Genomic DNA, 3,339 nt, shown 5'->3' with positions numbered 1-3,339 from the left:
AGGTAGTATATGAGAGAGAAATACCTAATTAAAGCCTGCCAGCTAGTAAAAAAAAAATCTCTAATCCCCCAAATGAGCGTTCCTTATTTTAAAGCAATTGTCCATTCCTCTCAATCTGCACATAAGACATAATAGCACAATCTTCCACACAGTTGCAATTAGACGATTGTCGTGAATTCCACTCCAACAAGCCAAAAGATCTACTGCCCTCATATGCGCAATATCTAGCCTAACAAATATCTCATCCCATAAACATTTCACCACATCACTATTGGGGAAGAAAAAATTCCACCGATTCACCATTCCTTTTACACATAAAGCACCAATCCATATAATAATAATAACCATGCTTCCTCAATTTATCAATAGTCAAAACTTTCCCGTAAGAGCAATAAATAGAAAAAAGCAACCTTTAGAGGTACTTTACTCTTCCAAATGCACTTCCAAGGAAAAACAGTAAATGAATGAGTCGACATAATTTTGTGCAGGGATCTGACTAAGAATTTCTTATTCCCGAATGAATCCACGGCAATTTATCCTCCCACGACATTCCAAGTTCAGTGCATACAAGGTGCTGTAAAAATTAGAAATGTCCCCCACTTCCCAATATTGAACAACTCTAATGAACCTCACCTTCCACTGCACCAATCCTCTCAAATTGTGCATGTAATCTACTACAAAAGCTGGCATATTCAATGTAATCTTGAAAAGAGAAGGAAAATCATCCTTACAACATCTCCACACCAAATATCATGACAAAATCTGACCATAGCTCTTTGGCCCACCACAAATCTGAAATTCCTAATGAAGTCCTCCAAGCCATTCCTAATAAATTTCCATGCTCGCACACCATGCACTCCTCTCATTTCATTTGAGCTCTAACCTTCACAAATGCTCTCAAAATTTAGCTTCAACAACAATCCTCCATAAATCTTCACTTTCCTGATGATAACTCTATAATCATTTTCCAAGTAATGCCTCATTGAAAATACTCAGCTTTCCCACCCCCAAACCTCCACAAGATAAAGGTGTGCAAATCGTGTCCCATTTAAAGAAATGGAATTTTTTCTTATTCCAAGCCTCCTCATAAGAAAGCACAAAAGACTTTTTCTATTCTATTAGCCACAAATGTAGCCACCGAGAATAAAGATAGAAAATAAGTAGGGAGATTAGGTAACATACTCTTAATTAAAGTGATTCTTCCCCCTTTAGACAAATATATCATTTTTCTAACCAGCCAATCTATTCTCTAACTTTTCAATAATGCCATCCTATATAGCCTTGGATTTGTGAGGAGCCCACAATGGAAGCCTAATAATTTCCTTGGCGAAGATAACACCATACAACCCATGGTTTTAGCCAAGTCTCCAATATTGTGTACCAAACCAACTTGAACCATTTCAAATTTAGACAAATTCACCTTATGGTCTGACACAACTTGAAAGCAAAGAAAAAGAACTCTCAACGAATGTATCTGATTAGAATCCTGTTCATAAAGAATTAAGGTATCATCAACAAAGAGAATATGAGATATATTTATGCTCCTAAGTGAAGAACCACCATCTAAAAAACCAGGAAAAAAAAAAGAGTTATCCAGTGCTGCCTTCAACATTCTACTCAATACATCCATGACTAAAACAAAGAGAATGGGAGATAAGGATCTTGTTGAACCCGAGATTTTAAGTTTTGTGTAATTATATATCTACACATGGATTTTGATGATAACAAATGAATTCAAAGAATAAAGGAGTCTCAAGCTCAAGTTGTCTACACAATGGAGTCAAGTACATCAAGTAAACAAGCATGAGCAAGAAGGGAACAAATTCACATTAAAGTCATAGAGTAATGTTGTAAATCTCTTAAAAATTTGAAATTAGGATTAAGGGTCAAAATTAATATTTTATCATAAAACATTAAAATACATTTTCTACATATGCATGAATATTTTGAAAATTATGAAAGATGATTGATTGTCATCTTTCACATGTGCATTGCATGATTAAAGGTTTGAATTTTGAAAATATTAAAAATGATTGATTGTCATCTTTCACATGTGCATGTTTTATTGAATATTTTCAAAAGTGATTGATGCTTTTTTTGACTTATGCAAAAGATAGATGTTTTTGTTTGAAAATTTTGAAAAGTAAAGTGTGCTCCTTTTGTCATATGCAAAAAGTAAAAAGATTAGATTTGAATTTTTTAAAAAGTAAAGTGTGCTCCTTTTGTCATATGCAAAAAGTAAAAGATTAGGTTTGAATTTTTTGAAAAGTAAACTGTGCTCATTTTTTCATATGCCAAAAGTAAAAAATTAGGTTTGAAGTTTTTGAAAAATGAATGATGTTGTCTTTAGCAATTGAAAAATAAGAACCTTTTATTTGAATTTTTTGAAAAAAGTGAATGATGTTGTCTTTGACATGTGAATCTTTTTAAATTTGAATATGAAGTCTCATATGCCTATAAATAGATCATTTGAGAGCTTCACATTCACAAGAATAAGAGCATACAACATTCATTCAAAGCTTTCATTCTCTCTTCTCTAAGCATTAAGCCTTAATCCTTGTTCATTTTGATAGAAATATAGTTTGTGCTGTATTGTTCTTATTTCACTCATTGAGGAGTGTTTTCTGATAACATACCCACTGTCAGCTCTTGTATCAGTAAAAGGGTGTATATAATCCTTGTGTGTGTAGAAAGTGTTCTACACAGGGAATAGTTGAATCACCACTTGTAAGGTGATTGCAAGTGTAGAAGGTGTTCTATAAGGATCCTTTGTAGCGGTGTTGTTCAAAAGTGTAATAGGTTTCTATCTCCACCTAGAGAAGGTTGAATAGTGAATTTGGAAATCCTCAAGGGATAGCTTGAGACAAGGACCTAGGTAGTGGGGCCGAACCTCGTCAACACTGAGTTTGCTTCTCTCTTACCCTTACTCTTTATATTTATTGTTGTTTCGTATTTTGCTTATATTTTATATTGTATATTTGATTTATAATTGTTATTTTTTTTAATACAACTCAATTCACCTCCCTCTTGTGTTAGTCATTTGGGCAACAGATCTCATTGTCTCAAACCACAAGAAATGTTAAAGAAACCCATAGGAGTGCCATTAACCAACATTGAGAATCTAGTAATAGTGATACAATACTTCATCCAGTTGCACCACTTCTCCCCAAAACCATACCTACCAAGTAATACACCAAAAAGTCCCAATGTATATGATCAAGGGCCTTCTCCATATCTAGTTTACAGAGTGTACTAGGAACACTGGATCTGATTCTACTATCCCAACATTCATTTGCAATGAGAACCGAATCGAGAATTTGTCTTACCTTAACAAAATCA

Source organism: Carya illinoinensis, chromosome 16, assembly GCF_018687715.1.
Source record: "Carya illinoinensis cultivar Pawnee chromosome 16, C.illinoinensisPawnee_v1, whole genome shotgun sequence".
NCBI classification, from domain to species: Eukaryota; Viridiplantae; Streptophyta; class Magnoliopsida; order Fagales; family Juglandaceae; genus Carya; species Carya illinoinensis.
This window is presented reverse-complemented; position numbering follows the sequence as displayed.